The 25,904-nt window shown below is 46.6% G+C and overlaps 1 protein-coding gene across 1 annotated transcript in view; it reads left to right on the top strand.

The window, feature by feature from the left end:
* Positions 1–25,904, top strand: part of LOC133972785 (RNA-binding motif, single-stranded-interacting protein 3-like) — a gene marked incomplete in the record, with an annotated part of 235,040 nt that overhangs the window by 145,937 nt on the left and 63,199 nt on the right.

Below are 25,904 nucleotides of genomic sequence, written 5' to 3'. Positions count from 1 at the left end.
CATCTCATACTGTGTGTACACATATTTCCTATATTGATTACCATGCACAAATACACTCTATGTACTTACAACCACTACAGCTACAACGCCATCCTAAGGGAAATGCTGATGTGTTTACATCTGTAATCCCTGGGTGGTTTTACTATATGCTACAAAGTCATACATATAATTATTGAGCTGAAAGCCATCTTGTTTCTCTCCTTTTTATATTTAATCTATATTATGACAAAAACAAATTCAGATTATTTTTGAAAATTATTTTCTCCTGTTGAATTTTTTTGTATTTATAATTCTGACTCCCTAGCCTTATCTGGCTCATCCATCGATATCCGTCTTGTTTTTGTTTTTTGTTTTTTTTTAATATGAATTTGAAAGCAGATATTGAATATTCACAGTGAGTGACATTAACACAAACATTACCCGGTGTCGTGCTGTCAGAGGAGAATTAGCTGCATCTGTTTCACGGTTTAAAAGGTTGCGTCTGACTCGGAGTGGGATGAGTTCGTTTCCCCGATAAGTCAGTTTTGTCATCCCCATGGAGACGGTCACACCCTCCGCCTCAGAAGCTGACAGCCAGACTCGTTGTTGCCTCGAGCGAGAGAGAGAGAGAGAGAGAGAGAGAGGGAGAGACGAAGGAGGAGAGGAAGAAGAGGGAGAGGGGAGCGAGGAGGAGGGACAGGGAAGATGGGATCTGAAGAACCAGGGGAAGTAGAGATGTGACTCCAATCAAATTATTGGGCAATCAAGTCATAACGCGAGTAATTCAAGGCTTACATCGACGGCCCTAATCTGATTGGCCGTGCATTAGGGGCTCAAAAGAGGGCTCTTAGCGAGCACACTCAGTGGGGGGTCTTGGAGGGGAAGGTGCTCTGATGGGAGACAAGAGTGATTCACTTTTGCTGTGTGTGTGTGTGTGTGTGTGTGTGTGTGTGTGTGTGTGTGTGTCTCTAAGACCTAAAGGCCTTGTTGAAATGACGCCTGCCTCTTTACCTTTGGGTAGTGGAGGGTTTACATCCCCTCTCTGTCGCCATCTGCTTCAGTGCCATCGAACCAATGGCAGCAACTCTCATTTGCCCAATTACAGAGGAGGATTATGATGTGTTTGTTTCCTGCCCATGGGCTCCCTGGCCACGCTTGACTCGTGTTGTAGCTCGAGAAATGTCATCTATCCTCTAATGAGTCTTAACAGAATAGCCTAGTTTAAGCCCTGTTGTTATTTTTCCCTCTCATATTGTTATTTTTTCCATTTTCCAACACACATGTCGTGAATACAGTCAGACAGTCATCTGCACCTGGACGGAGCAGAAGGGTCCCGACTGTCATCCGAGAGCAAACGGATCATGTGTGTAACTGGTGGATGAAAGTGACTCGCCAGAGAGCTCACACCTGGAAAAACATGACGTGGGGGGGGGGGGGGGGGGGGGGGGGGGGGGCAGCCGCTGAACGGAAGGGCCTCCAACCGAAAGGCCGGGCCCCTCAGAGAAGCTCCGGGGATTCCAGGGATCTGACCCTGTCGAGTGCTAATCATGCTCGGGTTCAGCGTCCACGGGGACCTGCAAGAGGAAACGCTTGGCTTGTTCCTGTGCCGATTTGCATTTTGAGGGTTCCTGTATAAGTGACCACCCCCCCCCTACATCCGTGCCACCACCCTCACCCTCCTCCCCCCCAATGCAATGACGCTGAAAAACCCCATATACACTCCAACCACCCTCTGCGCTCGGGGATCTGCATTGGTGAAACAGCTGCCAAGGGAACAGCTTGTCTCAGAGACCGAGAGAAAGTGAGAGTGTGGTGGGGGGGGGGGGGGGGGGGGGGGGGGGAGTGGAGGAGAGGGTTTTTGGAAAAATACTGCCTTTCCATCCCCTGCCAAGAGTTAGTTTGTGTTGTGGCTTCTCTCTGGGCCAGATCGGCCCTGGCACACTGTGGCTGCAGCCGCCCCCCCCTTCCCCCCCTCTGTCCGCAGCTAATTCAACAATGGGGGGGGTTTAGGTCGTAAACTGACAAAAACAACAGCCAAACCGACTGAGGTTTTTGAAGTGTGTCTGTCTCCGGGTGTGCCTGTGTGTGACCGTGCTCTGGGAGCTCTGGGAATCTGTCTTGTTTCAGCCATATGCTTATTTGTGGGTGAGAGTCAGACGTCCGTGAAAAAGGCTTATTGTTGTGATACCACAGCAAGAAACCATAAATGAGCAATCACCCTTTTTTTCAGAGTGCTGGCAATCTGCCTTTTTTTCTCAATATCGTGGCACGGGTCCCTCTTCTCCCACACAGACACACACATGCACACAAACACACATACACACACAATTATTCTCAACAACAGACCTGATTCCATCACAACTTATTCACTTAAGCCACTGTACCAATACAAGCGTAGCGAGGTTATGGGCGGTGGATGTGGTTTGACACACGCCGGCGTGCCGTCGACCGAGGACGAATCAACAGCAGCCCCCCCCCCTCCTCTAATAAAGCCTGTCAGCTGGAGGGGAAGTGACAGGTTCGGCAGTGTTCCTGGTTAACACAGCAACCTATGAATAACCTCATCTCATGAAACATATGGCTCTTCCATCAAGCGTCCTGGAAACAAGGCGGCGTGCGCGAATTAGCGTGTCAATCAAAAAGGAGCTAATAGCGCCAGAGATTTTTTCCTTGAATATATAAATATGTGTCGTTTGAACGATTCCGTCTTTTTTTTTTACATTCTAATCACGCGTTTATTTTTAGATTTGGTTAATCGCGTCTTAATTAATTTCACAGCAGACCTGTTTGATGGCACTTGTGGGAACTGCAGGTGCCAAATAACCCGCTCTTCATTTCTAACAATTTACAATAGAGCTATTCTAAGGCAGCACGATGTGTGTGTTACTCACAGCGGAGCTCAGTGCATATACATATCAGCAGCTACTTATGTGTAATATATGATAGTGAAAATGCCTTTCTGGCCTTTTGCCTGGGAACCAGTTAAACATATTTGACTGAATAATCCCAGAGCCGGTTGCTCACAGATGCAACATCAATTAGGTGCGAGCGAAGGGTCGATTAGTCTTCAGAAGGGCGGAGAGGCGCTGCACTGCTCGGGTCACGTGATCCCTGAGAGCGCCCGGGAGGAGACAGGAAGCGAGGTGGCCGGGGCAGAAGCCACGCGGCACAGGAGAGTGCTGATTGTTTACAGGCCGTGTGGCTGTATACAAGTGTCCGCTGTCAGACTTGTAATCACTTCGCTACCTTTTGGGACGCTGTACAGCAGCAGGGGGGGGGGGGACTTTAGCTCGCCCTGTGTGGCTGTTTAGCGAGACAGGGTGAGGAGGGACAGAGGAAGGAAGAGAGGAAGACAAGATGTGATTCAGATGCTCTGCTGGCTTCCATTCACCTCTTTTCTCCCTTTTCCCCTCTTCTCCTCCTCTCCCCTCTTTTCTTTGCTCTCCAAAAAAAAGGTATGTTTAATACATACGGGTCTAATTGTGATCCCAGCTGCAGCAGCATCATCTGTCAGTCTGGGTTTTGTTCTGGGTTGTAATAAACCTATGTCCTCAGGCCTCACCCACCCTATTTTATTCTTTATTTTGTTGTTGCATATTCTTTCCCAACCATTCTTCCCCTCATCTGTTTCCCTGTTGTCCACAATTGAACCACTACACCTCACCTCATAGTCCTAGTGTCCAAGAACTGTACACATCCAAGGGCATGATTGTCCACAGGCAGATGTCCACATACTTCTGGCCTTATACTTTACCTCCAGCTCCTCAGCATTCAACACAAGGCAGCCTCTCTCTCGCTCTCTCTCTCTCTCATGCTCACTCTCACTCTCTCTTTCTCTCTCTCACACACTCTCCTTCCTGCTCCCCCTCTTCAGTAATGGATGCAAATGGAGGCGTGTGCAGGGGAAAGGAGCTGACATTTATGCCTCTGATTAGAACATGCAGCCCCGACGCTTTGTAATTGATTGCAGTCGAGCACGGCACACACTCACCCATACCCTCTCTTAAAGGCCTGTGGGGTTTTCTGCATCATATTAGTGTGTGTGTGTGTCTGTGTGTAGTTCTCTGTCTCGGACCCACACACCTTCAAACACTCAGATGGGCATATACACACACGTAGACACACACATGTTGTAACTTTTGGAGACATTACACAGCTTAACCCTGACCTTAGGCTGCATCCACACTAATGTGTTCTCATTTAAAACTAAAATAACCTTTGTCACCGTAATAATTCTGTACTTGTCATGCACTGGTAGTCATGGCGTGACTCATGGGAACCAATCAGGGAGCGAATGTGGGCGAACTGTGTCATCGTTTCCAAATGTCTGTGATTCTGCCCGTCCATACCACAACACACCCCCAGATTTTCAAACTAAAACAGGACAGGCAATAGGTAGGACGGCAGCGATGCATTTTAATCTCCACTGAAACGTAGTGGTGTGGATTAAGCCTTAACAACTCGCACAAAAAAGTCGGGCTTTTTGCAAAATAAGGAGCAAGCTTTTTCCTCAGTTGCACAAGCCGTCTCTAATTGTAGTCTGAAATTTGTTCCCAAAGGTAGCCTCAGACAGAAACACACTCACACACACACACAAACACTCAGACACACACTCACTTACACACACATGTGTGCACACAAGCCTGCCTAGTCTGCCTCACTGCATCCATTTGTATAAGAAGCTTTTAGCGGTTGCTTGGTTCAACTTCAAGGCCAAGTCGTGGTGGAGAAGCCGAGCTCACACGACTGAAGATGTTGATCCGCTTCCTGCAGATCAATACGCGGGTGTGACCCGTGATCTCAGATAATCCTGGAACCGATGTCAGGGGTCGGGTCGATGAGGTGATGTTCACGTTCTGGGTCACTGAGCTAGCTCGACTGCAACAGTGGGAAAGAAGTAGGAGTTTGAAAAAATGGGCAAATATGTGTAGGTGAAGAACAAGGGGAATTAAGGAAGAAGTGAAGGTTATGTTTGTGAAGACGGGGAGAAAAAAGAAGGTCACGCTGAAGTGAGCACAATGGGAGAGTGGGGAGAGAGTGTTGTGTGTGAGTGTGCTTGTGTGTGTGTGAGTGTGTGTCAGTTTATGAATATGCGTAAATGCCCAGTTGAGTGGGAGCTTATTTGCTTGTGCTTGCATGCTTTTGCATTCTGCCTGCTTACTCACGTGGATCTTTGCAGGCTTTGTTGTTGTGTCTGTGCATCACTTTGTGTGTGACTGTGTGTATGTGCACACATCTGCGTACAGGTACGTGTGTGTGTGTGTGTGTGGAGGATCAGCAGGAGAGTGTGGCAAGGTGCTGTACAGTAATTAGCATCATTCTCACAAGGGAGGCGCAATGTGTGGAAGGCCCATTAAACACATCGGAGGGACAAACACTGAGCCACGGCCCTGTTCTGCTGACTAGCATGCCTCTCCCCTGTAACACACACACACTCACATACACACACACACACACACACACTCACACATACACACACACACACACCTCTAAATCACCTTGGCCTGCCAACACATACAAAGTGGCCAAACACACACAAAAGGAGGCCTATTCAAACATGTCACTGTATCATTAATGCATGAAGAATGCCTCATGCCTATTTATCATGTCACACTGGGACATAATTTAATAATATTCTTAATTAAATTCTTTAAAAGTCCCAATTCCACCATAGGAGAGGTTGTCGCCTGGTGTGAAATACAGCTTGAATTATGATTCATTAAGATTTATTACCGGCTTAAACAATAAATAAACGCTTTCCCACATGTATGCAGAGGAGGGTGAGATTAGATCCATCCACTTCACAACACACACTCACATTTCGAGACACACTGACAGATGCAGCATGACACTCACGCACACAGACACACACAGGAGCACACACACAGGGGTCGAGCGGGGGTGTAAAATTATGCCGCGTTAGCTGGCATGCAGTGTTTGTGCTAATGAAGCTCTCTGTCCACATAGGCTGATAACTTGCTGATGACTCGATACTTCTGCCAGAGAGGTCTGAAGCACAGTGTGAATACTGAAGCAGGTGCGTCCGGTGGTAGCTGTGGGTTATTAACTCGGGTGTTTGGATATTTTGTTTCCCCTTGAAAATGGGGAAGGAGAAATACGAGCCCACGTTAGCTAAGACATTATCCATCTCCTGAAAACTCCAGTTATTTGGAAATTAAACAGCGACAACTGTTATGCACATTCTGCTAATTCCTGAAATCTCTGTCTGTGTGTGTGTTGCACATCTTTATAGCCAGGCATCTTATCGGCTCAACGCTTGGCATGTGAATCATTAAGGCCCAAAGAAACGCGATATGTTCAATAATGATAATCTTTGAATCAACACCCGACCGGCGCTTGGCAGCCGCGGCAGCTGGGACTCAACCTCAGTGAGTTTAGGGATCTTACTCCTGAGTCAAACTTCACTGCACTTTAAAATAAACAGGTGATAAGGCCCAGGTCAGGGTTCCTACGGTCATGAAAAACCTGGAAAAGTCATGAAAAAAAAATTAATTCCCAAAGGTTTTGGAAAAGTCAGTGAAATTTGTTATATTCATATTTTCATGTCGTTCATTTACGCAGAGTTTTAAATAATTAAAACGCTTTTAAAGAAATTCGCTCAGGCCTACTTGGGTTTGTGTCATTTAAGGTATACTGTATGCCTCGGAATTCTCATTGTTTGTTTAAATACTACATTTTGTCACTTTTTCGCGTATACACTGAGATTTCACAAAATGTTCTGTCATGGAAATTTGGTTTAAAGTTATTGAAAAGTCATGGAAATCCATTTGTCAAAATGTGTATGAACCCTGCCGGGTTGTTATCTTCCTCAGGAGCTGTCATTATCATCCTGTACGAGAAGAAACAGGGATTCACCAACATCTGTGGTTATGGTTTGAACAACTCGACCACACAAGCCACAGTCACAAAAAAAATATTTTCCTGCTACTCCAAATATTTTATAATTTTTGAATGATATACAGTGAACTCCAGGTTTTATTAGGCCCAGGGGTGGAAATTAATTTGTTATGTTTGTGCTGATGTGGATTTCAATCGCTCACTTTTTGGCTTTAAAGTAATCTCGGTAATACCTTGTTTACTTCATCTTTCGTGGACTTTCTCTACCTGTCATCACCGGTGAGGGTTTGTCACCCGACTTGTTTATCGCACATCTGCTTGTCATCTCACTGAGGAGCGGATACACAAGCTGAGCCCGACCTTACAGCGGCAGCGCTTTGTCATTTAGAAGCAGAGACGAACACACACACACACACCCTCTCTGTCTTACACAAAATATTAAAGAGACACACACACACACACACCCTTTGCGTCCCCTATCCAGCAGAGGAAGCAGTAATTAGTTAGTGCCCCCAGGACTCTGACAAGCTCTTTCTGACAAAAGGAAAGGGCAGGGTGACATTTTTGGTCAGCAACACGCTACAGTCATTGTGCTGCACACTTCACAAAATTACCAGAGGGGTTGAGAGTTCAATTCCCCGAGGCTCACTCTGCGCTGATAGAGCCTTCAACCTTTTTAAGGCAACACTTTGGGCACAGAAGACACGCCGGTGTGTAGAAGTGCCCCAGTGCCAACCGTCCTTTGGGAACGCCGGCACTTCATCTTCTTTGTTTAGACTTTACCGGCCTTGGGAGACTTGAACGCCTCCTAAGCATCCATCTATAAATGATCCGTTCTCCACTCCGATGCTCTGAAGCTGATGAACGCTCACACGGGGCCTCGCACTTTGCCGCTCTGCAGCGATTATGCCTCAGAGTGTTTCCGTCTTGATTCTGGAGACCGGGCCGCCACATTAGTCGGGCGATACGAGGCTCGTCCCCGGGATGAAAAACAACGAGAAGAGAGGGAGATTGGGAGGAAAAGAAAAATAACAGTGACACGGAAACTGATATAGAAGGAGACAGATGGTTAAGAGCTTTAAAAAGAAGAAGCTGCACCCTCTTAATCTTATCGTAATTTTTCTCGGCAAACAAATTGCACACTAATGCTCTGGCGTTCGCTGGAGTCCCTGCCAGAGTGTCTCTCTCTCCCGCGGCTCAGGAAGCTTTAAACCCAGAACAAACCTTGAACACCTCATTGCCTGCACTGTTCTGTCCAGCCCTACACTGGTCAGGCTACGACGGCTGTCAGTTGAGATTTATGCTCCGAGCAGCTTTGATGGATGGGCCAAGATCATGACTAACTGGCTGCCCACTGGCTCCGCAATCCCGTGACCTCATCATTGTCAGGCTGGCAGGGTCTTGACTTTCCGTCATGCCTAGCCAATTATGAGGCCTCCGCGGCCAATGCCACCTCACTCCGCTGCCGCTCCGGTGGCTTCAACTTTTCTCTTTCCACTCCGAGTACTTTCTGTGTCACTCGTTCTTTTCTCTGATTGACGAAAACGCCGCTACCTGCTTTTGTTGCAGCGGTTTCTGTAGAGCACCGTGCAATGGGTTCAACTTGTTGGATGAATCCTGGATGAAGAGAGCGATGGAGTTGAGCTTATTGAAGTCATTACTATGTAATGATCTTGTAGTAAAGCAAAGTTCAGCCGTATTCCTTCAAGGAACATGTCACAACACAACATGTGAACAAAATTCCTTAAGCCAACTCATAGAGGAACATTTCATCTTGATGTTAGAAGCCTTCGCATTTATTTATATTAGAGAAGTACCCGTTCTATCGGTGTAGGTATGGGCTGTGTCCTTGGCCTGTGGTGAGGCTGGTTACAGTTTTATTTCTAGCCTGCAAATGTGACCTGCAGAACTTGAGTGGCAGCAAATGAAGACCTGCTGCTGATCTCAGTCTGTAGAACCCTGAAGTCCCACTGCAGCTTCTGCACAAAGAGCGATTCGGTTGTTTATTCAAAGTTCAGTGAAGCTCAGGCCAGGAACTGGAGAATCAGTTGTGGTGCTGATGTCACAGAGCACAGGTCACCGGCTTATTCAATGTTTATTATTACCGAATGTATCGCGTGTCCAGGACACACCGAATTGGACTCTGTACTTTTCTAGAAGTATTAGATTGGTTGTGGACATTGCTCCAATCTGTTTATATGTGTCTTCTCTTTATTATCATGTCAAGGCTCTTGCTGTCAGTGACCTTGTCAATCTTAGAACTCTGTTAATGACAGATCGCTGCACCTGAACCCCTCCGCGGTGGTGATGCTATATTTTGACCTTGGCCTCCCACTCAGGATTTCTATATTATTTATATATTCAGTCTGAAATTCCATATACGCCTGCTTCTCCTAGACACTGGAACCCTTCCTCCCTCCATCTCTCCTCACATCCATCTTGATCATTTTCAGTTTTCCATTCGTCACCTGACTTTCGGCACCGTCTCCTTGCAGCCTTACGATGGCGACGTTTTTGTTCGATCCCTCCTTCTATTCCCCCCCTGCCTGCCGCACCCTAACAGCTTGGTGTGTGTTTCATCCTCTGTCAGACGGAGGCATCACATAGCCTGGCAGGTTGGCAGGCTGACCTTGTCCTGCACTTTCTGGGATTCGCGACGCAGCCCCGGCTAATCCAGCTAGCGAGGCTGACCGTGGAAACATCTGCTATTTTAATTACCAAATGATGTATTTTAATCCCACTAACTCAATCCAACTGTGGAAAGCCGAGATGATTTACTATCTGGTGTGTGTTGGGGTGTGTGTGTGGGTGTGGGTGTGTGTGTGTGTGTGCATGAGTGCGAGTGTCAGTGTGTGTATTCTTTTGCAGCTTTTCTGGCAGTTATTTACCCCGCTCTATTTATGTTGATGTAAGTGAATCAAATACGAATCAGGTTCTTTTCCTACAACAAGACTTTTATAGTTGACAGATAATGTTGTCTGCACCTTGCTGTGCCACAAGCAACTGCCATCATAACCTGCTTTGTAGGATAACACTATGCAAGACCATAATACTACAGGTTTCTATGTTTAATACATATTTTGCTCGGCAATAACTCCCATTCGGTGAAGTATAGAAAACTCTAAATGTTCTTCCTTTTCCTCAATGGTCTCTGTCTCTTATTTGTTGAGTAGGAACCAAGGATACACTTCACCGTGGTTCTCGTTGTATCTACATCAATGCTGTATCTGAATATGCAATATAAAAAGACATCTGTTAATAAGAAATCCTGTATGAAAGTCCAGAGACACCAGAGTGTAGGTATGAGAGAGATATAGATAACATAACCCGAGGTTTCATGTCACTGTGCGTCCTCTTTCAAAGTTCCACGCTTCTTGGTTTTTCCATTACGATGCTTTGGATTGCTCTCCATGTCACAGTGTGAAGCCTGTTCTCTCAGCCCAGACGCCATCTTGGCTCTGGTCGAGGTCTGTGTTTTTCATCCAAGCGCTCTGTGACAGAGTGTAATCAAATCTCGGTCTCCTCCTACACGGGACGCCAGACATCTCCCTCCGTCAGCCGCAGGAGATTTGTAGGCTCATCATGTTTTGGTCGAGGCAAGTTTTTCTATATACCCTCTGCCAGAAGGGAGGCGAATTGGATGTGGATGGAGGGAGATGGTGTAAGATGGTGTAGAAAACGTATTAAATGCAACCCCCAGCAGTTTCCTGGGGGCTCCCTTGTTTTGTGTGGACAAATCCCAGAGTGGTTGGTGCCTGCCGTGGTGATGTATTTCCTGGATTCCTCCGTCAGGGGAATCACCCGGTAGCTTTATTTGTTATGTTTCTGATTACTTTCTTAGAAGTTTTAACCCCGAACTTTTTAAATATTCGCCACCACGCGCCGCGATATGAAATGTGTCACTACCACATCGCTCCGCCGTCCATTCTTAAATGGAAAAAAAGCACAGCATGAACTGGTGGCATCATGGAAAAACACTCAGTTAAGATGTCAGTGGCGTCGCCCGCCAGGCCAGGGGTGGCAAAGTGGTCGATACTGGGAGTAGTGGTGATTGATGTGTCTGAAGGGGAAGCAGCACCCATACACCCATTATGCCGGGAGGAGCTTGTCGTGTTTATGTCTATATGCTACGTTGCACAAAATGTGACTACACTGCACACTTCTGTTCGTATGAATTCATGTTAATGTGTGCGACTGCTTATTTTCCTGTTTGGCTGAGCGAGTTTGTGGACGCCTGAATGTGCGAGTGGAGAAACACAAACTTTGCCGGCGCATCAAAAGCGTGCGTGTCGCCACTTGTTTACAGTGGCACATGCCAAGCTTCCCCTCCATCTGAAAAGCCCTCGGCATGTCGTTGACTCCCTCCCAAAGGGAAACCTCCATATTTTTCTCCCTCTCCCTCCCTTCTCTCTCTCTCTCTCTCTCTTGCGGGTACAAGGCCTGTCAGGAACACAAAGGGAGAAAATTGCCATTGCGATGCTTCAGGAGCTACTGTCTCTTTCTGATACCTTTACAGAAAAAGGACAGACCTCTGGCGGTTTTCACTTCCCAACTGCTCACTGTGTGTGTGTCTGTGTGTGTGTGTGTGTGTGTGTGTCTGTGTGTGTGTGTGCAATGGGAGAAGTAGATGTGAGGGTGAGGAAAACCAGACGCGGAGACGGTTTGAGTTTAAATTCAGATGTTTATTCCCGGAGCATTACTGTAAACATCCAAACTGGTTCAACCATCAACGATGAGCGCGGGAGAGCAAAGCGAAACATTTATGAGACAGTAGTTGTGAGTAAATCTGTTTTCCGGCCCATTCAGGTGATGCTCTGGCCCATGGGCAGAGCAGCAGGAGATGACGTATCAATTATGCTCTCATATACATGCATGGCAACTCAATTTCATTCATAAGGTATTTCTGTTTATTTCAATTTCTGTGCTAGCATCGCTCGCTCGCTGTAAATCCTCCAGTTCCTCCAATATCCTGCTGAATTCTCACATGGGCTCACTTGCACATTATTCATAGGTTTTACAAGCAGCTCTGGCAGGAACAACTCATTGGTACATTCAGGTTCCCACAAACAGCCCCTCCAGATAGTTTCAGGAGAATAATCCGGAGTTCAGTGCAAGTCTGAAAGCAGCTTAACAGAAAAATGAAATATCCGTTCAAGCATCTGCCTCCAAATATCTACAGATAGCATCCCAACAACAAGTCCTTCATGGTGGCCTTCCCCCCCCACAGAGTCCTCGGGACCTGCCCGGTTTACCAGGGGGGCCCTTCCAGGAAGTAACCAGGAAGCCAGAGACCATGCTGGGGTCAAACCACTTCTGCTGGCAGAGTAACTGTTAGAGCTGAGAGCAGAAAAGGAAAAAAGGGACAAGCAGGAGAAGTCATTATCTGTGTGGAGGTCCTTCACACAGCTCTCCAGGCAGGAAGTGGACGGCAGGAGTTTTGCTGGACTTGGATTTCAGGTTTAGAAAACAGAGTCAAACTGCTGACGTGGGGCAATTGTGTCCGGCCTTTTAACTAATAAATTAGAGGCTTTGTTTTTATAGACCCGTAGCTCCTTAATCCAACTTCCATGCAAATACATATTGAGCTTTCCTTTGCAGTACATGTGTGGAAATGTACTGGGGTAGAAGATACGTGCACAAATAAATATCACAACACGCCTTCTCTCTCACACTCACCTTCACACGTACAGCCTCCTGTTGTGGCGTGCTTCCTCTGGTTGGTGGGGGGGGGGGGGGGGGGTGAACCTGCAGGGTGATGTTTACAGCGTGGGAGTGAGTGATGATGAGAGGGCTGGACAGAGACCATAGAGGAGGCGCACCCTGCCTGCTCTGTGACCCCTGATGCCTTGAATGCAACACAGAGGTCACACAGCAGCAAACACACACACATGCAACACATATGTTTCAGCCATTATAAATTATGAAGGGGAATTCAAATCCATTTTTCCTTAATCCAAGTTTTTTTTACGATTAAAAGTAGCTATTATGATCAGTATTATAATAACAATGAATTAAATACTGGGTTACATGGATTACATCGATAATGTGACTTAAGTGAAGCAAAAGCAGCTCGGTTGCCCCCTGGTGGCTAGCTGCAACATAGACCCTACTTCCTCCAGGTAAAGGGATGGGACATGGTCCAAATTATAAGTCATAATGATGCCTTATTTTTACATTCTTTATTTATAGGCTTAACAAGACACACAAATTCCTTGTATATATAAACCTACTTGGCAATAAACCCAGATTCTGAAAAACATGTCATATATATTTACAGTATATATTCAATTCGGGGAAGTTGCCAAAAAGTGTTTTGTTGCAGGTTTGCCTCAAAAATGTAATTCTATCTCTGGCTTCGTATTGTAATTCTACTCCTGATATTTCTTATCCCGCCTGTGCTAGAATAACTATCCCACCTCTGACGCCCTTCCTTCATAGTCATCATACGTTTTTTTTTGTTTTTTGTCCTCGTCCAACCATCCGAGCCACGGATCTCATATTTACAGACTGTAAAACTGTAAGAGAACAGAAGAGTCAGCAGAAAAAGAGGCTGGATTGATGCAAAACAAGACCAGATTAGACAACACCGGGCAGAATCAAGTGGATTAGAGGAAAACAGAAAAACACAGTCTGTTCTGCATTTGACTCAGACAACGGACAAACACCTCCAGCCCGACGAGTGGAGACGTCTGTAATGATACGAAGCCAAACTCGGCTTCATCGATGTCGGTGGTAAACATGAATTCTCTCAACGTTAACGTTTTTCCTTATTTTTTTGTTTCGGCCTCGTCAAAAATAACAAGTCTTCTCCGGAATGCTGTCAGTTTTTACGACCGGCAATTACTCTGCGCTCTGGTTGTGTGCGTCGTGTTGTATATTTTCTGTTTCTACTTTATTTCCCCCAACATATGCACGTACAAATGAGGCCGCGCGGACCACACACTCGCACACACTCATGCGTACATGTGTACATGGATCGGTATGCATGTTGCCCTGTCTCCAGTAATCCCAAACAGCTTTGGTTTATCTCAAACAGCTTCCAGGTGCACACAACATTCCTGACAGACAGCGAACATATACAGTAACCGCAAACGCTCACAATCACCCCCTGCACATACAACACAAATGCACACATACAAGCATACACAGGAGACGCTTCCATCTTCTCCCCCCTCCCCGAACAAGTCATGTCACCCTGCCGCTGTGTGCAATCTGACAGAAAGGATCCTATTGTCTCCAGAAACGTCTCCTTCACGGAAGCCTAATGATGTTTTATCACCCTCGCTGCATCGTGGCCACGTTTCCCTGCATGTTAAAATAAAAAAATAGATGTAAAAGAAAACAGATCACTTCAGAATACGTGTGTCAGTTAAAGGGGGTGATTGATATGCTGTCTCTCCGGCTCCCCCGTTCTCCCTCCCCCTGTTCCGCTCTTCTCCTCATCTCTTCCCTCTTTTCAAGATCTTACATTTTCACTAAAGACCCCTTCTCTCTGTTATCATTCCACCAGAGGCTCTCAAAAGGAGCTTTGATATTGAAAGCAGGCCTGGCATGAAAGGCAAGGGTTTAGGGGGAATGTAAATGCTGGGGGTCTTTTTAAAGGAAGAGATCTTCCAGTTAACGAACACCTCACACTCCAGCACTCGCTGCTCACACGGCTTCTTTTTTCCTTCTATGTGACAAAGTGCAGGATGAAATGGATTCATGGATGTCTCTTTTCAGTCATTTGTATGGATTTGGGTCAATTGAAGTTGATGAAATATTGTGACACAGACTGAGGCAAAAACAAGTTCAAATGTTATCATGAGATATGTGGCGCATGATTTTACTATTATCCAACATAGGCTGTTCCATGAGTAAGAACTCGTACTTTAATGAAACTATTATTTGAATTAGCTTCATGTAAAAATCAACTACATTCATATTGTGCTTATTGAAGTGCAAGTTGCTTCCACACATTCTACTATGCAGCCGTCAGGGACAAGGACTCTTCAGAATACGTATTGAAGGAGCCTGGAATCGAACCTCTGACTCTCTGGAAGGTGGATAATCCTGTACAGTGTGTACAAGGGGGAGAGGAGGTATATGAATAGCTGGACTGTAGGAGAGGATCTTCTTGTTTGAAGGACTTGCTCAGTTTGCTCTCATTGCTCGCTCTGCAGATTCATAAAGGCTCAATAGGATTTTTTTTATATTTCAAGAAGCCTCCATCCGGACCAGGCAGGCCCCCCCCCACCCACCCCCCTCACGGTTACTGGGCCACCGCGGATCAGACTGACATAACAGGAGCCGAAGTCTAATGTATGTGCAGCCCCAGCTCTGAATCCTGCTGCAACGCTAAAACATGGACTTCTGCTGCCTCCCACTACTCCCACTCCGACTAGCTCTCCTTCCCAGGCCGTCTCTCCCCCTCCATCTCCTCTGCACCCTGCCAACTCATCACATTCCCTCCGTCCAGGCTTCCCCCCCGTGGCTCACGGTGCCTCTTCGGCGTCCCCGGTGTCCCTGCCGACTTCCCCTGTCCACAACGAGCCACCAGTTTGTCCCACTCTGCCCTGGTTCAGCTCCACCCTCCAGCCATTCAGTTTTTTTTTATAAGACAGGAAGACACAGCAGAAGAAAAGCAAAAAAAAGCAAAACTTCATGCACACTATGTCTTCCTGCATTCTTCCGTGCACACGTCCTTCTTCAAATAGCTCCGCTCCTCGCTAATGAGTCCCCGGAGCGTTGCACCCCGCAATCGCTCTCTTCAGACGCCATTACAGCCAGTGTTGCTTCAAAGAGTTGGTTGAGGCCATTACTGTGACTGAGGACTCCTACCTGCCTGGGTAGCTTCAGACATTAGCAAAACCTACAGTTTGCTAATGGGACTGAATGGTCTTGACTGGGAGACTGGAGCCACTGGAGCCGTGGAGGCTCACATCCTGGAGGCTGGACTTCGTCTTCTCTCCGATATTTGCTTTGATGTCTCAGTTGATGTAGACTTAGATAATAACAGGCTGGTACTCTGAGTACATTGTCAAGCTGTGTTTACTTTGCTCCCTTGTACTTGTACTTCATTCTGCTCAATTCCTCCGCTCTGTTATCTGCCTCTCCCCTCTCAAGGTCACCATGGTGCAGATTATTCTATGGCTAATTAAAAACTCATCATCTCGGTGATGAAAAGATAATGCGATTAAGAAAAGAAAAAAAATCACATATCACATATAGAGTTTAAAAATCGGTGACACGGAGACGGTGCTTCTAATTTGCCGGTGTCCTCCACCGGCTGACATGACGTGTTGAAGCAAATGTCAAGGTAATGCAGCCGGTCACCCATCAGCTAAGTTAAATTAAATGCCAGACGGAAGTCCCAGTTGTAGCTGTCTCTCCGCCCGGCCCTGGTGAGATTTCTCTTTCTGTGGACGGCTGAGGCGGGTGAGAGAGGTTCTGATATCCCGTCGTCACCCGCTCACATCCCGCTGCATCTGGCAGGTGCCGGACCCGCGGGAGCTCTGGCTGCCCTCATCCGGCCCGAGAGCCCTGCAGGAGCTGTCAGTCCGCTCGGCTACATCAGCGATGTGGACCTGAAAGTTACACCACATACACAATGCACCGCACACAACGCTGCACCGCACACAATGCCTGCACCACACCAGACCGTGCTCGGCTGCACTGGACCTCGCGATGGGCTTTTTATTACCTCGAGTCTTTCCACACCTGTAGTATATGTGATGATTATACTACATATATCTTATCCTATATAGATGACAGGTTCCTGTTGAAAGTTCGTACGTGCAGTTGTTATATTAAATAAAGAGACATTTACAGGACTCCCTGGTTGGAGTATAATTGTAGCTTTTTTTATTTATATTAAGTTTTAATGCCATAAAAAAGCATAAAATTGCCTTTATTCAACAAGTTAAGTAAGATTATTCAATTACTTAATGGTCGTAAATATCCAATTGCAGTGAATTCTAAAAAAAATCACACATCATATTGCTCAATGTGTGATTTTGTATTTTATCCGGGTTTGTTTTAAATCTCAAAAAAAGGACTAAAGGATTTTCTTTTTCCGTTGATTTTTTTTATTATAACGCACTCAATAGTTTCATTTTACATTTTCTAATTAGAAACCACAAATGACGATCCCGTGGTGAGACTCGTGAATGTCTGAGGAAAGTTTTTAATGATCCATCCAATAGCTCTTCATCCCTGGAGCATGACTTTAAAAAAAAAAAAAATACAGAAGAATAATAACTTAACAACTAAAGATAAGTCCAACACTGAACACACGCTGTCTGAGGCTTCGCACAGACAATCAGTGAGATGTTTGATTCCATTGGGAAAACCCGTAGCTCGGCCTGATCTCCACTGCTGTCTTCTCAAAGAAATCCAATGTGCTCCAGCGCCTCATATCTAAGTAATGGGAGGAGGTTTGCTGCACTCTGCACCAGCGGCCTGATCGGTCATCAAGGACGGCCATCTTCAATTTCCTCAATTTGTCTCCGGGCCTCTTACGGGCAGGTTGTTGAACACTTACGTACCAATTTTTTCAACAATGGTTTGTGTATTTTTCCCGTCGTCCTGAAGAGGCAATTTCCTTCACAGCACAAGTGGCAGTTGTCTTCTGCCTCCTTGTTCAATTAGAGGGGAGGAGGGGAAGGAGAGCTGGAGGGCTGCGGTAATACTTCTGGTCAAAATAAAAGCTTTTTGCGGAGAGACGTCGTGTCATCCATCTCCCGGTAAATGATACATCCTCCTCTTACAGCCGCCTGAACGACCTTGTTTGTGTGGCCCTGTGTTAGCGGCGAGGGAGACTGCAGGAGGGAGTCTGGGAAAATGAGGCTGGTCATTGTCTGGAGATGGAGGCAAGGCGCACAGGTGGGAAAGAGACAATGACGGAGGGAGAGGGCGAGCGGAAAGAGAGGGAGTGCCCAGGTGTCATCTTCGACCTGCCGCCGCGACCCCTCGCATCTGATCAGCCACTCATCCCACCTGACCTTGGATCACAACGTCCCAAGCCGACGCTGAATTTAAGCGGAAGAAGAAAAGACACAATAAACACGGGCAGATATTGCATGTGAGGGTGAAAGCAGTTATTCCTCCCATAAACATTTTTCCCCGAGAATTAAAGTTTGGGTCGGAGGGAAGATTAATATGGGACGAGAGGAGCGTGCCAGCGAAAAAAAAGCAGGCTAGTGGAATTTAATGAGTTTTGTGCGTCGGCTGGGGAGGCCGCTCTCGATAATTACGCTCTGTAACGAACTGAGATCTGGGGAGCGACGCGGGAAGACAAAGGCTCCGAGCAGTTCAGCAGCAGGCGAAACAAAAGAGCTGCACACACACATCTCCAGCCCTGTGTCGAGCCACAAAGATGGAGACACGCTCTCGGTTGTCTCACCCCGGTTAACCACCTCCATGTCGAGGGTAATGAGATGCACTCGGAGACGGAGAGTGCGTGAACCTGACAAATGAACGTCTCCATTTGCCGGATACTGGGTGCCAACTCCAATGAGGACACCTGTAATGCCAACGCTGCCCCCTTTTGATAGGGAGGCCAGCTGCAGCCGTCGCTCCCTACAGGTTGGGTGTGAACGAGGGAGGCCCCTGCTCTCGAAGAAGAAGAAGGGTGCGCCACTCTTTCCTTCATTAGGCTGCACGTGCCTGCAGGGAATCGAACACTCCTCCCACGCATCGGTGGCCACGGTGCCGAACAGCAAACAATCAGGTTGACTTTCACCTGTGACTTTCAGCAGAATGAAACCAGCAGCTTCTCCTCCTTCTCCTCCTCCTCCTCCTCCTCCTCCTCCTCCTCCTCCTCCTCCCTCCCTCCCTCACTCTCCTCCTCCCCTCCCTCCTGCGCTGTCTTTCAACTCGGAGAGAGAATTTGCTTCTGGCACAGTTTAAATGAAACTTGCCCTCTTACCGACGGATTCTAACCTTTAATATTGTGGCTCTTTGTTGGCAAGTGTGTATCCAACTTTCATCATGCAATATGTATCGTTATCACCCCGCAGCCCTCTGGCCTTCACTCTGCAATGTTGTCAGATCAGGAGATTGAATTTCAACTTGGACTCATTACTGTGTAAAAACCAGACTCCAGTTGATTTGAATCATCAGCCAAACTCAGTTCTCGTGCGTTTGCCTTTTCCTGACATCACGATGCCAACGTATGACCACATTCAGACCCACGTCAGTCCTCGTAATATGTTTGTGTGTTTACCACAGAATCCTGGCAATTTTATTAAAGCCAGAGCGGCCGAATGCGTGACTGCAGACCTCCTCCTCCTCCTCCCCCCTGTGCCTCCCTACCGTCTCGTGTTCTCTCTTCCAGCTGATTTTCCTGTGCGGAAAAGCCCCGTAGCCCCGTCTGCATTCCTTACCAATTAAGCCGGCATCATCTGATTCCAATTACTCTAATTATAGCAGCCAGGGATATGAGCAAGAGAGGCGAGAGAGCGGCGGAGAAGTGGAGTAGGGGGAGTCGAGCAAGGCGAGAGCGGGGGATGCAGGGAAGTGTAGCCAGGCAGCCTTAAGGTCACACCGATTACAACAACAACAACAACCGTTACCAACAACACAAAGTGCTCTCAACAGCAACAGCTGCAAAGACCAAAAGCGGCCGGCGTGGGTAATGGTGGAAACACCAGATAGCGACAGACCATGTAATCACAGCACACACACTTAACAAGGTCAGGCTAATGGAAGGAGGTGGGTGTTGTTAATCACACTATGACGTGATGAACACTAATCCCCCTGGTTCGTCTGGTAGGAGGACATCATTTAACAAATCCCCGCTCTCTCTCTCTCTTTCGAGTCTTGTTTGACACCTGCAGGCCCCCGTAGCAATCACCCGCCGCCATTACACAGAATGGCACCTTTCAAACGCCGGTAAACTGCCGGTGCTGTGGGTCATCATGATTGTTGTCATGGCCGACTGACCAGGAGGAGATGCCGGGGCCCTGGAGTGCCCTGTTTTCAAAAGGCCTGTTTGGGATAGTAAACACATTACTCTCTCTCTCTCTCTCTCTCTCTCTCTCTCTCTCTCTCTCTCTCTCTCTCTCTCTCTCTCTGGTTCCTTCGGTGAAACTTTTTCACTGAATAAACCCACTAACATCCGACTTATGTCTACAATGGGAATGGAAACAATGGATTCACTGGAATGACTCTGCAGTAGCCACAGGTTTCAGTCGTCTCCAGCTCAGATCAACAGTGAGGGAATCATGGCACCTGGGCTGAACATGGATATTATTTCTTCTTCTTCTTTATTTTAGTAGTGAAGACGCTGACTCTGCACCTTTTCCGGTGCAACGTATCGACCACGTTGAAGTTCCTTGAGATGCTACACCTGTCGTCCACAGAATTCTTTAGCTTTCGAGCAGCTAAAATGGAGAAGTTTGGAAAATCTGCTGTCTCCATTATAGTTTGAGAACTCCAGGACTTTGTTGTAGTCTAAAATAAGACGTTCGGATGGTATTTGTGTCCTAATTTGTTAACCTGACTACCGGAGAAGAGCACTTCCCCAGTTCCACTTCATTACTGGTCAAATGAAAGAATTCCCTCATCTTATTCTTCACAATTGCCTTTTTGTTATTTGTAATTTATACGTCGATAATCTCCTCCCTGTTAACACCGCCACGCACAGGCCCAGTGTGGGTGAATGGTCAATGATGTGCTTTATCAGGTGTGTTAATATGAACGGGGCATTAATACAGAAATGGAGCTGAAATGCTTGTTTTAAAATGAAAATATAATTGTGTGTTTGTTCATTCTTGACACAACACTACACTGCATGGAATCGTTGTTGCCCTATTTGCACAAAAAACATAACGTGAACATATATCTTTACCATATTCATATATAATCGCTCGAACTCACGCATCTTCTGTCATGGTGTCGGGATGAAAGCCTTGCTCGACAGCTGTGGCATCAAACAGCGGGCCGTGTTAATGATGCAGACACTCTGGAATTAAGTGCTCATTAGATGCCGTCCAGATAGCACGCTGATGAGCCAAGACGGTTTGTTGAAGGATTTACAAAGTAGGCCGGTGTTTCCTGCGTTGTGTGTTTACTGTGCAGTGTTGTGCAGTGGGCCTCGGCGAGTGGCGGCGGCGGCGGCGTTGTGTGTTTTTTCGAACCTCTCTGCTTTTTATCTCAGAGAATGATCTTCCCTTCTGTCATGACGGTGGCATTAACCAATTTTATAGTCTTCTTGAACAGCGGTGATAAATGATGGAGTGCTCATGGAAATCCCGAAACCTGCAGGGACACGTGTGACAGTTAATTATCTCGTGACATAAAGCAGGTGTTGACATCGGTTGACTGATGTTTATTCAAAGTCCTCTCTCACATGTGATGTCTCCTCGTCTCTCGCTCTCGACCCGTGATGACCCCCGGGGTAAGGTGACCCCCTCTTCCATCTCGCAGGGTGCTCATCCTTCCCTCCATTTCCCTTTCTTCTCCGTCCCTCCTGAGTCCGGAGTTCACTCACTCTGTCAAACTGTCATGTGGACACTGATGTCCCTGTCTCTGCTGCCAGGACCCATGACATCTGTCTAGACACTTCTATGCCGTTGGCTTACAAACTAGGGACCCCTCCTCCTGATTAGCAGCCATTGCTCCTCATTTCTCTCTTGTTTTTGCTCCTGCACTTGCCCTGTAAGTCTTTTCCACTCTCACACGAAGCCTCCTGTGGCTGTTGTTTCCCATTCGTTGTTCTTCTCTTTCCTTTCTCTTGAGGCTGGTGAGAGTCATGGGCTTGTGATTTACCTGCTTTTCATGAACGCAGAGCCCGACACCAGCAGCTGTGACTTGATATTCTTCACATACTTGCCTTTGTACCTGGGTTGTTCAAAGTTATTTGTATAAACTAAGTACCTCCTTTGTGTGGTGCAAGGAAGGGTTCCTGCCTTAAAGTGTAGTCATGCTTGCGCCACAGTTTTCTATCTAAGCCCAAGAGAAAATTCAGACACATGCTGTTTAAAGAAATCAAGTAGATAGTCTTGCAAATGTGACCACACTCGACCTGAACCTGAATATCAGTCCCTCGCCGCGTCTCTTCACTGGTTCTGATAATGGCAGAAACATGTGTGGCATTGTGAGCCAGCTTCTAAAACCTTCCTCTATTCCTTTTGCATTTGTTCAGTCAACAATCTGTCACAACACTTGAAAAGGACTGAATTGACTTCACCTACCTGAGATGACTAGAAGCAGAAAAGACGCACACGTGATAAATGGATTCTTTTCCGCATCCGAAGATGTGGGGACGTCTTTGTCTTGGCTTCACACACCTGACACTTCTGAGTCAAGACTGATTTAGTGTTTTCACAGTGTATCAGATTGTACAGTGGAAGTCACACCAGCTTTACCAGTAGATTTGAACTGGGGGCATAGACTGAATTCATGAATTGAACACTTCTCTCTGGGTTTGTTGAAGCCACAGCAGCATCTTGTTTCATCCCCACTACATTTCACTGATGCTCCACTCGAGCATCGATAAAAGCACTGGGGTCGCCGGGGCTGTTAGTACTGCATGTTTTATTACTACCTCCCTATTCTCTCCTCTTCTGGAACTCGTACTCCTGTATCTCTCCCGACCCATTCGTTTAATCCTTCCTCCCTTCCCATCCGGAAAGAGGAAAAACCATTAAGGAGAGTTTCCCCAAGTTTTCATAGAATCTGAGCGATGGAGCCGCGGAACACGGCGGGACACCCAGGGTGGGTCGGTACTCTGCTTCCACTGTATCATTAGTGTCCATAACAAACACATTATCTCCTCTTCCAGGCCGTTTAGGGTGATAATTAGACTGTAACAAGCAGCCGTCCCCTTTATATAGGTCATCGAGTGCTAATGACGCTCTCACAGAAATACACAACAGAGATTGGCTCTGGGTTTCATGATGTGCTGTTTGCGATGGGTAAACAGAAGCACTTAGCTGCGGGGAGTTATCAAAGAAAGCTTCTACCGATCGGCAACATGGGGTTTTGGTAGTTTTGTCAGTATTACAGTACACAGGCCACTTATTCTCTTTAACACGGGTCCCTCACGTAAATGAAGATACTATGAGACTGTCGGAAGTGCAAACATGCAGATTTCACACAATAAACACTGGTTTCTAATTGCACAGTACTCATCCATCAGTATTCCTAAAGGGGGAGGTTATGATAATTGTTGGCCCTTTGCTCGGGTGAAGTCACATGATAAAGTTGCAGTGAGTCCAAAATGTCTCACTTCAATCTTTAGCTCCACTGCCCCCCCACGATTTCCTGTGGTACTGTTCCATTTGGTCTGTTTTCAGAAGACGTGCACAACTAAAGACAAAACAAGTTCAGGCACAAGACTCCGTCCCTTTTCTTTCCTTCCACCTCCACCCGTACTTAATAAATCAAGGTCAAACTCACTGTGACATGTTGATATTATGTTTTTGCACAAAATATTCCTATTAATTCTGTCACAACCGCATATTGTGTCAAGACCAGTGCGCCATGATGGAAATATTAATGGCGAAGTCCAGATGTGAATTTATGCATATCAACCAGGACCCAGAGGCAGCTGTCAACAGAGGGGGAAACAAAAGAGCTCCTGTGTACAACACATGGATCACATGTAATTATGAGCTGGTTTGTCAAAGCTGTCAGGTGCTCTTTTTTTTTGCGGGGGGCGGGGGGGGGGGGGGGGGGGGCATGTTTCATTAACACATCCAGGAAATGTCCCTCTATTTTTTCTTCTCTCTCACAATTATCACAAATAAGCCTCCATATGGTAAAACCTCATTTAAAGAGATTCCATTCTGGGGCACGTTATAGCCTGAGAAGCTATAATTTGTATTTCTTTGTTTGCGAATGTGATGTAATTATATGGTAAAGATTGTCATGTTAACCAACCAAGGAAATGTATTCAACATGTAATTAACGTGCATGTGTAGCTACAAGAAAAAGGACGTGGATCAATAATTAGAGTTTTAATTGAAGCATTATGTTTTTCTATTGTGTCTGACAGGAACATAATTCAATGACTGAATTTTTAGAATAAAAACTATTACAATCATTAACTGCTCAGTCTATACACAGTATGTATATATATATGTGTGTGAATGGAGTCTGTGTATTTATTAGAAATCCAACCCTGATTCATAGCGGCTCTCTGCGCTCCGTGATGGAAAGGGAACTATTACTCCACATCACTGTTTTGTAATTGAAAATCATTGCATCAGTTCCACCACGGAAACCTGACTGATGTCACATAAATGTTGATTTGTTCTGAGTGGCGCTCTCCACAACAACACTTCCATTATTGCTGTTTTATTACTTTTGTTGTTGCTATTTTCCATCGAGAAATAATTCTTTAATATATATTTCAATATTTCCTTCGCCTGCGCCCGCGTCTGGGTATTTGTGCCGCGGTGAGACGTATGGTGCTCACGTCGCTCGGTCGTTTCACATGGCAGCCTCAGTGTTCCCCCGGTGAGTGGTGGCACATTAAGGAATAACAAATGAGTCCGTGACCCAGGGTAGTTATTCAGGGTGTGTTTGTGGGGCTGGCAAAACCGCATATGCTATTTGCTCTGCAGTAGATTCATAAGTGAAAATTGCATTGTGCCTCCATTTGGAGAGCAGGTGATATGAGTGTGCAGGGGGAAACAAAGAGATTGTCACTCGGCTGGTTGCTGATGACGCCGGAAGGCTCACACGTCCCGTCTGTCATCTTAACGCTGAACACGACTTGTCAACATATTGTATGAATCCGCAGCTTTTTAACGAGAATGAAAAATAGCCCTGACCGTGGGCGACTGTGTGCGTGTGTGTTTCCATGAGGTCTTCTTCACATGCATGTAAGAGCGTCTGCATGTGACTCTCCTCCCGTGTGTGTCTGTTAACTTTTGATCCACTGACCCAGCCGGTCTGTTGAGCAAATTCCTCACACGGGGGGGGGGGGGGGACAGACGGCCGGGGGGGGGGCGTGTGGACGCCGGCTTTTGAAGTCACTTAACATCCACTGCCACAGCTCGTTTGACCCATGCACCCCGGGGTTAACATGCATGGTGATTTTACGACGCAGTGAACCCCCCCCCCCCCCCCCCGTCAAGGGCAGCTCCCAGGTCTGTACGAGGTGATGGTCTGACAAACGGCCCTGAAGCAGCCCCTGTGAGGTGGAGGAGCGCCCGGGCATACCGGACACACGTGGCCTTTTTAGGAGTTTTTTTTTTTAGAGCTGTGCTGATCTTGGAAAAACACAGAGCAGTGGTGCCCAGCCTCTTATGTCTGGTGTCCCCTCTCAGCTTGCACCGACAGGCTCAATTACCCCCTCGTTATACCCCGTCCATAGAATAGATAGCCTCAAGTAATTGTTACCACAGGACATTGCTGACACATGTTGTTACACACGAAACATGATGGTTGTAAAAACTGGTCAAATTCAGGCAGAGACTCTTGAAATGAGTTCATTTGGTGTCAGTTCTCACTTTGAGAAGCTGAAGTTGTTGTGACACTGAATCATGAAGATTCCCCTCCTGGTCGTGAAGCTCAGAGCACAGCTGTTGTGGCGTGAGAGCATTATTCAGTAAGATAACACAGATGTGCACGTTTGAATTTCGTTTATTTTGAGTAGTTGAATTATGTCCTAATAAATCTAAATCCCCACTCCTCCACATAGCCTGAGTGAAAAGGCCAAACAAAGTGTGCAGTGGACAGCCATCATAGAAAATGCACACATGCTCACTAGAGGGAACTCATTTGTGCACAATTGTCCTGTGATAAAAATCAATGAGCCCTAAACAAAAGCAGCTTGTTGTGTGTTTCTTTTTAAAGCATGTATTCCCACAAGGCTGCGACGAACAGGAACACGCACAACGTTACCACAACACCAGCTCCCCGCGGACGTGAAGAATGTTTTTTTTTTATGGGTGACTGGAGGAAGTACACTTTGTGCTCCGGCAGATATCAAAGCCTGGTTTTTTGGCACGTTGCCCTCCACAGGATGTCACGTGTCCTCTCATCTCTGCACAAAGTAAAGGATCAAGTGTCCTCCTCAACCGTGTGTGGACTCCACGGAGAGAGAGGGGGAATTACTGTAACAGGGATTTGAC

Source organism: Platichthys flesus, chromosome 17 (assembly GCF_949316205.1).
Source record: "Platichthys flesus chromosome 17, fPlaFle2.1, whole genome shotgun sequence".
In the NCBI taxonomy this organism is placed as follows: Eukaryota; Metazoa; Chordata; class Actinopteri; order Pleuronectiformes; family Pleuronectidae; genus Platichthys; species Platichthys flesus.
Note: the sequence above shows the minus strand (reverse complement) of the source record. Positions and strands in the feature narration are given on the sequence as shown.